Source organism: Lonchura striata, chromosome 2, assembly GCF_046129695.1.
Source record: "Lonchura striata isolate bLonStr1 chromosome 2, bLonStr1.mat, whole genome shotgun sequence".
NCBI classification, from domain to species: Eukaryota; Metazoa; Chordata; class Aves; order Passeriformes; family Estrildidae; genus Lonchura; species Lonchura striata.
This window is the reverse complement of record NC_134604.1, coordinates 76308190-76320812: the sequence shown is the minus strand read 5'-3', so window position 1 is coordinate 76320812 and position 12623 is coordinate 76308190. Positions and strand designations below refer to the sequence as shown.

Here is a 12623-nt window from a genome sequence, read left to right as displayed (position 1 = left end):
TTTTGGTTCTGTTTCTGACAGGAACTTGGGAAGTTAACTGGGAATTGCTGTTAGTTTGCATCTCTTTTTGGGATTACTGTTCTGAATTGGATCAGACCTTTGGGAAACAGCTCCTGAAATCTAAATAGTGGGGACCTGTCATTGACTTGTTTGTGACATCCAGCGCCACGTGGCTATGTATCTTGTGCATTGGGGAAGACCAACATTGCTACCTCACTGTCTTGGTGTACCACAGCTCCTATTCAGTGCATCCCTTGCCAGCAGCAAATGAAAGGATTTGGAAGACATTGAAGTGGGCAGCTGAGGCAGGGCTATCTGTACTCACAGAATCAGAGGGGTTCAGCTGGAAAAGTACCTTAAAGATCACCTAGTTCAAGCCCCCTGCCATGTGCAGGGACACAGAGCCTCATCCAACCTGGCCTTGAGCACTGCCAGGGATGGAGCAGCCACACCTGCCAGCAGTGGCCTGTGGGGTGTTTGTGGTGTGTGTGTATCAGCTCCACTTTATGCAACAAAGATAACCCTTACTTTCTCCAAGGCTTTCTCTGGTCTGACCTTGGCACTTGCTTAAATTTGTGTGCTGCATGCATTAAGGAGTGTCAGCTGTGGTTTAAGCTGGTTTACACTTAAACACACATGTCATAAGGTGATGGACTAGAAAATACCTTTAGTTTGTCCACCCTGTACTTGCTTTGATATAGGAGAAAGACTGGGTGAAAAATGTGGGCTTTTTTTGTTTTTTTTTTTGACTCATAATGCTCCATTTTGCTGTAACTGTGTTCTTACGCTCATTAGACAGGAACAAAATGCAAATATCTTTCTACAGAAGGGGGAACTTTTAATACAAACCCCCTCGCCAAATTCTGTTAGGGGAAAAGCTAACTCTTTTATTAAATATGCTATGTCTGAGACTGAATTGCCCTTCTCTTGTATTTAATTTTGTTTTGCATTACCTTCAGTTTTTGTTTTTATTCCCATTGTCATTTCTATTTCACCTGGCAAAACAGAGATTTCTAAAAATAAGAATTGGAATAACCCATTGCTCCATAGTGCCTCTGATTGTTGTGGTAATGTATTAAAACTCTTAAGTCAATAGTGTTTTGCGTTCTGTGATGCCGTGACACATTTGGAGTTTATTTTCACCAAAGATCACAGATTGTGTTAGCTGCATCAGTAGGAGACTTTCTTGTTAAGGGATTACATTAATCATTTCTCAGCAAAACAATCATTGCCAGTGGCAATGGAAAATCATGAGAAGATGAGATTTTGTATCAGTATGTTGTTCACACACCTCTTAAGCACAAGTGTGGGTGGATTTTTTTATCCTCTTCCTAAAGGATTTTTTGTGAAGAGTTTTTGGTTTCAGTCACTAAACTGCTGGCTCAGTTCTTAGCCTTTGTATTTCTGAAAACGGGTATTTGACTCCTGAAAACATATCAACTCCTGAAGAACTCACAAATGTGGGACAACGTGAAGAGAAATACACTCTGAAAAGAAGAGGAAACGGTGATTTATGTTACCAAATATTCCCATGGCTGGCTTGGGCTGAGGCTGCTTATTCCCCACTTGAAAAAGGCGGGGTTTGTTAAATTTCTCTGGTACTATGTAAGAGAGCCTTGATGTTTTTACTAACAGGAGGGAGCATCAGCGGACAATTTTGCAAAGCAGCCTCTCTCCTCTCACAGTGTGCAGAAAGTGTGAGTAGGAGATGCCCTCACAGGTGGCTTTTCCTAGACCATGGGCTGTGCAAATCAGCACAAACTTGAGATGTCAGTGCCCACCGCAGGCACTAACGTGGGCACTCTGAGGCATCCTCTACCTTTACTCTGTAGCCACAGATGTGTGCTACCGGTTGCCTGTTGAAATCAATGCCTAATCAACAACGCAAATGTAAACTATTGTTTCATATTACACTACTTAGGATTTGTGATTTATGTGGACACAGGGAGCTTCTCCAGTGGAAGACCATCGACACAAGAAGGTGCAGGTGCCCTTCATGTTAATGTATTTTTATGACACCGTCATTTCTGCACACATTTTGTCAGGCTTTAAAATAAAATCCCTGAAAACTGAAGGTAAAACGTTGCCAATTTAATGCTCCTGAGTCTCGCATAATGTTCTAGTTCCTGTTATCTCAATAATCCGGGGAGCCACTGCCAAAACACCTTCACTCTGGCATGTGTGCTGTGCATAGATGTTTGTATATCCGTAATTTTGTGTTCCTGCTGATTTGTCTTTGGCTTTGGGTATAATTTTGTTTGCGGGGACCTGTCATTGACTCGTTTGTGACATTCAGCGCCACACAGCTAATAATATTTATCTCAGACTATTGGGTGCGGATGTGGAAGAACGGATTAGTGGAACCTCACCAAAGCAAGGGCAGCACGGCGGCCGAAATAGCTCAGTTGGGAGAGCGTTAGACTGAAGATCTAAAGGTCCCTGGTTCGATCCCGGGTTTCGGCAGCACCGTTTTGCTCCTTTTCCCCGCCCGGCCCGGGAGGCGGCGGGCGGCTGCAGCCGCGGGGCCGCCCGCGGGCCCCGGGCGCGGCAGGAGCCGGCCCGCCCGCGCCGGGGCTCCAGCAGCGCCGGGAATTGCCCGCAGCGTCGCTCCCGGCGCAGCGTGCCCTGCCTTCCTGTGTCCTTTCCAGCTCCTCTAAGTTTAAGCTGTGATTTAGGGCGCAGGAAATGAAAGCAGCGAGCTTCATTCCCGGTCCCTTCTGTGCCTTTCGCTCTCTCACGGCGGCAGGGGCGAGAGAAGAAAAAGTGAAACTGCGTGAGGAGCGGGGCGACCGGCAGGGCAGGGACAGAGGGAAAGAGTAACTGAGGGACTGGGACGGGGACAAGTTTTAACAAGGTAAAAATCTATTTAAATTTAAGTGAAACGTGCTACTTTAAGCTTGCTAAATATGCTGTTTAGTCTAGTAACTATAGCCCTAGCAAAACGAAAGAGAAAAAAATACAAATTTCCACACTAAAAAGAAGAGATAAGAAAGACTCCTCAGACCTTGAAACAGACAGGGCAGAGTAACCCAGGAGTTCTTTCTGTACTTTCTGACAAAAACTGAGTACAAGTATAGCTGGCTGTAAATGTAATGTAAAATCAGCAAAATAAATATGCATTAACTTACTGTAAAATTCTATGCACATAAAAATTAGTAAGGGTAATAAAAAAAGAATCGAGCTCTCAAAAGTACGCATGTCCATTAAAAAGCAATGAATCTCGACATGTGTCCACAGCGCTGTAAATAAAGATACCGTTCCCTACAAATCTTTGTTATAATTATAGGGTTTGATTTTTCATCCGCGTTTCACAGGGACGAATAGAGATTGTTTCTTAATAATCTGAAACTTTCCCGGACCTCACCTCCACTGTCAATAGATGGCTGAAACGATTTTACTTCACGAAATGCCAAAGGAATAGCTTCGAGGCCAGGAAAGCTGGTAATTAATGTCACCTAGTCTTTACTGTTCATCTGTTTCTTCCTGTTCCTTTCTTTACTTGTAAGTTGAGAAAAAGAATTCGGATTTTCTGAAGCATATTTTTAAGGAGGGTGTCATTGTCATTTGAAGACATGAAGAAGTGGACAGTTCATTGGTTGTCTTTGGTAATTGGTTGCAATTTTTTTTCAAATATATACCTTTAATCTGGACCTGTGCTTTGTTAAACCTTTTCTCCGCTAGATCAGAGATCTTTCTTGGTACCTGGCATTTTGGTCATCACAAAACTGTCAAATCAGCGCCCACCTTTGTTTTGGTAAGCTAAAGAAATTAAATTCTCTGTGTCTTTAAGATATTTTCTCCTGCTTTTGGGTAATTTTTTTTTTTTTTTTGTGACCTTTTTAATACACTGACAGCAGAGCAATACACAGAAAAAGGACTTTCAATATTGATGTCACCAGTGCAAAACACAGCAGTAAACTGTCTCCCTTACTTCTCTGTTCAGCATCTTCTCTTCATGAGAAGGTGTCACTGGTCCATTTCTAATCACACCATCACAACAGACATTGATATTGAATTACTTGTCCAATACAAGGAGCACTCACTACAGATGAATATCTAATTAGTACAAAGCAAGTGTAGTGTTACTTAGATCCTTAACAGATAAGACATATAAGGGGTAGTATAACTGCTTATATTACAATTTCTCCTAAAGCTTTTTTAAAGTTTTAAAATAATATTAAGACTTCACACTTCAGTACTCAGGGATGGAAGGAAGTACCTTTTTTTTTTTTGCCAAAAAGTGTTCAATTTTTCATCAAAGACTTTTATAGTGCTTTGGGGAAGAGTTAGGGAATTATTAATTTCCTGCAGATATGTGATCAAAGAAGCAAAAACAGAGAAGGGCTGTTTACTTTTTGGCCTTTTCTACACTGCTGAATAAAAGAGAGTCATGGTGCAAGCTTGAGTGTCAGACCTCTGAATCTCTGCTTGGCTTGTGCACCTGCACCCTGAGAGATGGCAGAAGATCATTTGCTATGAAGGGATTGCTTTTATAACCCCCCAGTGCTGCTCTGGAGGTTTGGTCCCCTCTGCTTCTGAGCTCCTCGAGGGCCAGCAAGGGTGTGGGTCACCCTCACCTCTCAAAGGTATGATTTTTAGCAGGAATACCCAGGCACATGGATCTTTGACAAATATGTGCTGTGTTAATGTCTGTTCCATTTTATCTATAAAGATAATATTACCTGTAATGGCAATTCTGATCTCAGAGCTTTTGTGGCGTTAAACAGAAGTTTTGTGGAGCACTGAAATACTAATCGTGGTAGCCATGGGGAAAGTGAGAAAAAAAATCACATTTTTTGTTTGATGTGGGTTGCACACACTGAGTAAAGCCTGAAGTCCTATGTGGAAGAAGAGGATAAAATTAAGAGATAACCTCAATTCTGGAAATTTTTAACTCCTATCTGTTTGATTTTGCAGGCTTGATGCAGATTTTGAATGTGATTTGGCAGGTTCTGTGAATATAACCTCAAGTGTTGCTGCTTTATTACTTGTCACAGAATATTCAGGCATTTTTTCATTCAGCTGTACCTTCTTTACACAATATATTTTGCTGCATTCTAGGCCTCTTCTTGCTAGCTTCCATTTATTTTTCTATCAGCTTCTTCCCTCAAGATGGATCCCCTGCTAGGACACAAATACAGACTGTCTAACTAGGCCTTTATGATTTAGTCACAAAGTTCCTTCTCTGCAACTGGGAAGCTTCTCTGCTACTACAGATATATGCTTTTTTAAATGTCCACCAAATACTGAAGTTGATACCTCTCAGGGATTCAGAGGGAAAAAACCTTTTTGTGTGCTTTCAGCCTTAAGATCCAAAATCTAGTGGATTTGGTTCACATGCTTTTTTCATGGCCATCCTTGACTCCTGTTTCTAGTGAATGAAAACTCGGGCAGAAGGAGAGGATCAGAGAGAGGCATATCCCACATCCTAGCTCTGCTGCAGGCTGCAACAACTTGGAGTCATGGAACATGACAAACAATGAAGAGACTTAAAGCTTTACTGTGAAATATCTCTATTTGGAATTTCTGACAATGGTGGGACAAAGTTGCTGTGCCTGGTGGTGTCCATAGGCTCAAGTTCAGCTGTTCCTTGCGCAAAATGTTCCTTTTCCTCCATGTCCCCCGAGCTCACACCAAGATAATTTAAAAAGTCTCCTCCTTGTCCCTGAAGGAATTTCTGCACTTGATATTTGTTACTGTCTAGTCTGCCTCTCAGCAGTAGAATTTCCTTCTATTTGGATTAAAATTGGGTTTGTTTGATAGAAAAGATTTGTTTCTGTCTCTTGACTGAAAGATTTCTGACTTTGTCTCCTTCACTGTTTACAGACATCTGGTAAATCTCATTTAGTTACATAGTGTGACAGATACAAGGGGTTTAGAAAACATGAGTCATGAGTCGCATTTAGGTTTTTAATGACAAATCTTAGTTATAGTCTGTTTGGTTTCTGATCCTGTAGAAGAGCTAGAATGGTGTTTTTTCAATTTTCTGGGAAATAAATGCAGTTAAAAAGGCAACACAAATTTTCAACTGATGATGCATTTCTAGAATCCAATACTTTACATTCAAGTCTTTTGTTTCCCCTGTCCCCCTGTGAGTGAGCAGTTTAGGAGAGCTTTATCCTGTTTGAGTTCTGCTCAGGAACCTCATTTAAAGGAGACTTTTTCTGATCTCTTTCCTTGGGAGTTTTGGGATGTGATTTTTTTTTTTTTTCCCTCCTACTTTTTAATTTTTTTTCCTTAGTGATTTATTCCAGAGTTCCTACTTTATGTTTTTCTTGTAATATAGGACCCATATTCCATTACATGTAGAACTAGAGAATTTATGTTACAGTTACAAAAGCAAATTTGGGGCAGTTAAGTGAAAGCTTAGCCTTCAGTCTTGCTATGGTCATCAATGCTGTCTTTATTCCTTAGGGAACAGCAGGGGGAACATAATATTTTTTGTTTAAATGTACATACACTCTCTTAAAGCAAGGGAACATTCATTACTTTGTCCTCAATGTACTTGGAATTTAGGCCACATGACATGAGGGATGAATATATTTTGTTCCATTTTATGTTTTCTATTTGGGACAAGTCGTAGCATTAGTATTTTGAATAAAAATTGTGAGAGAAAACTGTCTCCTGGATCAAGCTCTGTAAAGTTGAATGTGAAGTTCCAAGCCAAACTACACAGTGACTCTATAATTTCAGATATTATTTTAAATACTCTACTATTTTCTATCTTTCAGATTTTTTAAATATGCTACACAGCCAGATCTGTATTTCCTTCTTCATATTTCTTCCCCTGTGAAAGGGTAAATTTGTTGCATAGCTGAATTGTTGAGATGAGAGATTCTGTCGTGCCTATTTCACTTCACATTTTGTAAACTGGCATGGATCTACTCTATGTAGATCAGGTTCTCCCCTACCACAGACATTTAGTGACATTCATTTGATATCAGTGGCATTTAGAATTTCAGTGTCTGTCTGAAGTCAAACTAGTCACCCTCACCTCCTTTTAAGATCAATGTAGAGAAATTAGGACAGAAGACCTTGCCAAGATGCCTGTCTGAGAATGGGTTGTGCTGTTCCCTCGAGGTGCTTCTTTGCTTTCATAAAGTACTGATGAACATCAGGGTAACTGAGATTTAGTTATCTTACCTTCCAGATTCTGGCTCCCTTAAGTGAATCATACTTTATATTCTATGACTGCCTTTGTAGTAAGCCCAGGCTAGAATTTGATGAAGTCTTTGTGTAGCTGGTCACCACAGCAGCAGTTTAGCCTGTCAGTCAGCATTGTGTTTATCTAAATTACAAATGGCTTAAGCTTATACCCATGTTGCTACATAATATGGACAGTGGAAAAAGTGTGCTTGTTTAGCTAGAAACTGATGGGGTACTGAGTCTCATAAATCAAATTATGATAGTCATGATCACTGAAGAAGTTTCTCAGACATCTTGAATGAGGGAGTAGGATGAAAGAAAGATCTTACAAAAGAAATGGAAGTGCTCAATCATTATCTCAGACAGAAATAAATAAAACCACAGTAAGGCAACACCTCACTTAAAAGTGTAAAAATGCATCTGCAAATAATGTTTATTTAAGGCTGTGGAAAGATGGGGCAGAGTTGACACAGGCATGTGCTGTACCAAAGCAGTGTATGAAGTGGAAGTGTAAGACCTTCCCATGCAAGCTGTCCAGAGTACATATTTCAGCTGGCATGTGTCCTTGGGGAGGGGAGAAGCAAAGTGCCAGCAAATTTAGAGCTTTGGAAGTGTTTGTGTCTTTAAGTAATGAGGAATTCCCACTGCAGTCAGCTCCAACTTCTGGGAGGCAAGTTCAGCTGGACCACAAAGTCAGGTGAAGAATCCATGAAGAATTATCTGGGGAGAATTCATCTGGGGAAAATTAATCTGTCTAAATGTAAAACTCTCATGCATATTGTTTTTCTCTGTTTTCTCTTCCCTTCTGACACATGAACATGTTGTAGCATATAAATTGGTTTTCAGGAAAATCATTCCATGCATTAGAAAAGGACTGGATAAATAACTTAAATATGAGAAGCCAGGAGATGATGAAACTATTCATATGATGAGGGTTTCTGTGCAATGGCAGGATCATGAGATCTTCAAAGCTGCTCTGACATTCCCAGGCTTTGGCCTCATTCTCCCACATACAGGACAGGGCGACAAAGGGTAAGGTGGTGACAGGGCAGTAGCTTTTGTTGAGAGATCCCAAAGATGTAAATTTGCTAGGAGATTCGGGTAACCCAGAACATGAACAGGTGTCTGAAAACCTCTGCTACAGGTTTCCTTATAAAATGATCTTCTTGTTATTTCTAGAGCCATTATGAATTGTCGTGTAATTTATTTATTCTTCTGTGATATACTGGTTTCCACACCAGTTTATATGCAGAATGTTTTATTTTGACCAAAATTCTTTCCAAAATTCCAAAGGCTAAATACTTTTCTGGCTTGATACTAATCAGTTCTTGAGTACAGTAGAAGGAGCCTGAGAAACAATAGTATCATTGAGAAAAAAAAAAAAAAGTGAACTTGCTGCCTACTTACTGCTCAGGAATTCTGTGCTACTTGTGTGAATTGTGTTTAGTGATTTCATTGCCTGTACCTTTGAGTATTGCTTTTCTTTATTTCCTTCTTGCCACAAAAATATATGATTGTATTTGTCTCAAAAATGTGTTGGCATATGGATATACTTCTTTGCCAGCCTTTGATGACAGGCTGAGAAGTTTTCTGTGGGGGGTCATCCTTTACATTAATCCAGACTACAAGATAGCTGAAATACTGTTTTCCTGTACTTTCAGTATAAATCCTAAATAATGTAATTAAAAATCGAACACAATTTCAGGTGTGGTAGCCTGATCCAGTAATTCAGATGTGTGGTTGACCCTCACTGGATGCCAGACACCTTCCAAAGCCACTCTGTCACTGCCCTCCTCAGCTGGACAGGGGAGAGGGAATATAGAGAATGGGCTGAGATAAGGTCAGGGAGAGATCATTCAGCAATTGCTATCATGGGCACAACAGACTCAGGGAAATTAGTATAATTTATTACCAGTCAAATCAGATTGGGGCAATGAAAAATAAAATAAAATCTTGAAAACACCTTCCCCTCATATTTCCCCCTTCCTGGACTTAATTCTCAATTTCTCCACCAGCAGTGCAGGGAGACAGCAAATGGGAGATGTGGTTAGGCTATCATGTCTCTTCTGTTCCTTCCTCCTTAGGAGAAGGACTCCTCACAGTCTAACCCTGCTTCTGCTTGAGGTGCCTCCCACAGGAGACAGTCCTCCATGAATTTTTCCAGTATGATTCTTTCCTACAGGTGCATGTGGGAACAGACTGCTCCAGTGTGAGTCCCTGCAGGGTCGCAGGTCCTGCCAGCAGCCCTGCTACAGAACAGGCTCCTCTCTCCAGAGATCCTGCCAGGAGCCTACTTCCCAAAGGATCACAGCCTCCTTCAGGCATCCACCTGCTCTGGTGTGGAGTTCTCCCCAGGCTGCTGGTGGGTCTCTGGTCCCCTGTAGACCTCCATGGGCCCATGCCTCACCATGGGCTACACCAGTACCTGAATCACCTCCTTCCCCTCCTTCTTCTCTGACCTTGGTGTCTGCAGGGCTGTCCCTTTCACGTATTTTCTCTCCTCTCTCTGTCTGCAGTTGCCATTATGCAGTAATTTCTTTTCCCCTTTAAAATCTGTTATCCTCAAAGTGCTGCCACCTTCTCTGATGGGCTCGGCCTTGGCCAGTGGTGCACCCATCTTGGAGCCAGCTGGCTTTCGCTCTCTTGGACATGGGGGAAATTTCTAGAAGCTTCTCACAGAAACCACTCCTGTAGCTCCCCATCTGCCAAAATGTGGCATGCAAGCCCAGTGCTTGTGGATAAGGCAGTGCAATCACAGTTTGGATAATTGGCATGGTTCATACGCTCAGATTTGCTGCCTGAAAAGTCCTTTGATGGTTCAGGGCAGTAGTACCAACACACAGCACTACCCATTTTCCAAGACACATTGAAACTCTGTAGTAAATAGAAAGTCATTCAGGATATTAATTTATAAACTGGTATAGTGCTGATTCTGTGCAGCCCTAACAACAGGTCTTTTATTTAAGTGTGATTGCATGGGAAAAACAGAAGAACTTCTCAGTAGTGACACACTAAAGAATGGACAGTGCCTGCTTTCCAGTGATTAATAGAAATACAACTGTCTTTTTGTAATTTTGTTCAGGGTGTTCCTCATGGCATGTCATGCAGCAGCAGATAACCACCATTGCTGGTGACGCAGTGATGCCAGGATGTGGGATCTGTGCATCCTTCTTCTGTTTGTCTGGGTGCTCCCCCTCAGCTGGGAAGGCACTCTTAAAATGCTAATGCATTACTGAGGACAAGAGACTACTGCTGCATCTAGGCCAGCACTGCATGCTGTAGTGTGCTCCCAGTGTTGTAGAATTATGTGGTTGTGATGGAGGGAAGTAATCATAATAAAATCTACACACGTACTACTCACAGTTTTGTTTTCCCTGCACACTAAGTAATTCCCATGCCATCCTCTACCTGCTCTTCCTTTTCCACACTACGGCTTCTCTGAAAACAGCAGATTTCTCCTTCCTCATGTACTACATTAGAAATCTATTTTCTTGCCTTATCTTATCTTGCCTGCCTCAGTATCTCACCTTTCTCTGTGCTTACTCTTTCTGTCTCATACAGAGTTTCAAATAGCTGTAGAAACATTCCTATCAGTGTCTGAATCGAGCCAGCTTTGATTGAAATGATTGCTTGGACACATATTTTGCATATAGTTCAGGGGTTGGATTGCTTAGCTGAATGTTATCTGTATATTTTGATTTCATTTTGGTGATGCTGATAAAGTGAGTGTTCACTTTAATTGCTTTCAGATATTATGTGGGTAACTTTGGTACAAGACAATGTCTAACATAGATTCAAAGACAGATCCTTCACACACCAGAGAAATGCATTTGGGTGCTGAGTAGGATGAGGAGGAATGTTTTTCAGAGGGGTTTTGAGCCAGTTCTTCCATTTATAACTCCTGAGCTTCTTCAACATATTTTTTCAGCAACTATTCACACATTTTTCACACATTGTGTTGAGAGCAGAAGACAAAAGCCAATTCCAGGTAAACTTAATCTAAAATGAGGTGAGTTGAAATCCATTTCATTTGCATACCCAATGTATGGTACTGCTAATATGCTTTATGCCTACATAAATGAGGAAGAATCATATTTCAGTTTGTCTGTCAAACAGTAATTTTTCAATATAAAGATGTGAGAACCTAAAAGGGCTGATGACAGTGTCCATGGTGTGGATGAACTCTTTAGGTACATGATGGCAATAATTTGCTGCATTGTTCAAAAACTTCTTGAGGTAAAATGGTGACGTTGAACATCCGTGGAAGTATTGAATAGCACGGACACAACCATGGCTTTTTTCTTGATACATTTTTATAAAAATTGCTAAACAACAGAGCTGGGGAAAGTGGAGGGGGAAGGTAGTGAAAGCTTTCAGTGAAGCAGGGGGAGTTTCCAGTTTTTATTTAGTATGATGGACCTGAACTAATAGCTATTGCTTCAGACTCACAGAATCACTTATCACTACTTTATTTTTATTTATCAATTTTATTGCTGTAGGAGTTTTACTGAGGGCAAGAACTGCTCCATACTAGGAGCTTTTTAAAGATATTTTTGTTGGTGTACTGGACAGAAGGGCTTAAGTGCATGTCTGGTGTATGTATTGATCTCATAGACTGTGTTCCACCAGGTGGGTAATAAATGCTCAGCTGTGACAGTTCTGAAAGTCTAACAGCCAGACCACCTCTGCAACAGCATCTGGTATAATGATGGGGAAAGGATTACAGAGCAAATAAGGACCATTCACTCTTTAAAAACAATTAAATAATTATTTTTGCCTGCAAAAATGCTGTTAGGAAGGAAACCCTTCCCCACTTGCCACTCACATGTTTTCAGTGCAAGCACTGAAGTTCAGCAGTTGGCAGGTGGAATCTCCACCCCAAATTTATATTACCACATTTATTAATTTTTGTTAATGCTGCATCTCTATCCTCTATGCTTCCAGTTAGTTTTCCACTGTTACTGCTTTAATGGAAAGTATTATCTTGCAGTGAATGGACTAAAACATTTTTATTGGACACAAAGTGAGTACACAAACACTTGGTAAGTTCAAAAGCTAAAAAAAGAAGAGTGTTTTATTTGAGCATGTGGTATTCTAGAGGTGACTGTGGACTGGAGGATGGAATTAACACTTCTCCAACCACACTGGTCAAACTAATAGTCTATCAATTATCACCTCCTATAAAGAAGAATGTAAAACAATTATTATTTACATGAGCAGTGTGTGAGAACTCCAGAAGAAATATGCGAACACATCAGAAGGCTGAAGAAGTTTTATGTGAACTTTAAAACTTTCAAAAGAACTATAAGAAAAAACTTAATAGTTTTAAAAATCAGGGCAACACTAAAAGAGAAAAGGTTTCCTCTTCTATTTATCATCTGTTTACAGGGTTTTGATTAAAAGAATAAATGTGTTTCTTCAGCCACCTCAGCTAAAACAAGACCATGAATTTCTCAAATCTCATAAAAGACTTGGAG

At 40.7% G+C, this 12623-nt stretch overlaps 1 non-coding gene across 1 annotated transcript; it reads left to right on the top strand.

The window, feature by feature from the left end:
• The first annotated feature begins 2390 nt into the window (after positions 1–2390).
• On the top strand, positions 2391–2463 carry TRNAF-GAA (transfer RNA phenylalanine (anticodon GAA)). The gene has a single exon. It is a non-coding gene; the product is annotated as a tRNA-Phe (tRNA).
• Positions 2464–12623: the final 10160 nt, after the last annotated feature.